Consider the following 586-nt stretch of genomic DNA (forward strand, 5'->3'; position numbering starts at 1 on the left):
TATATATATAATTAAGTAAATTAAAATTAATCAAAAAAAATTATATATATATATATATATATATATATATATATATATATATATATATATATATAGTATTTAAGCTATTTATTAGAATCATTTATTAAAATAATTTTTTGTGTAAAATAATGTTCTTTATTTCAGTGTTTTTTTATCCTAATAGATGTTTCATAAAATGTTTGATTTTCATTTTATAAATTAAATGTTTTATGGATTATTTTTATTGTTGCAAAAACAGCATAGAGCATCAGTAAGATTTGTTAATATTCATATTTGTTAATAATTCTTGTAAAAAAAAAAAAAACGCTGTACAATTTGATCTGGACCTACCGGCTATTTTTTCATAACCATACAAAACAAGAAATTAGTCTTCCTTATTTAGCAAGACTAATATCACTAGAACCATTATTACAGCGGTGACCTGAAGTGCACCAACAGCAACAGGAAGTCAGTGATGCGCTTTTTTCGCATTGTCTAGACTACTATTGGCTGAAAAATATGGAGTCAGATGACGCAATATTTCCGGGTGTAACGCTAACAACACGCGCTGAACGAGGTAACTGTC

The sequence above is a fragment of the Danio rerio genome, chromosome 14, assembly GCF_049306965.1.
Source record: "Danio rerio strain Tuebingen ecotype United States chromosome 14, GRCz12tu, whole genome shotgun sequence".
NCBI lineage: Eukaryota > Metazoa > Chordata > Actinopteri > Cypriniformes > Danionidae > Danio > Danio rerio.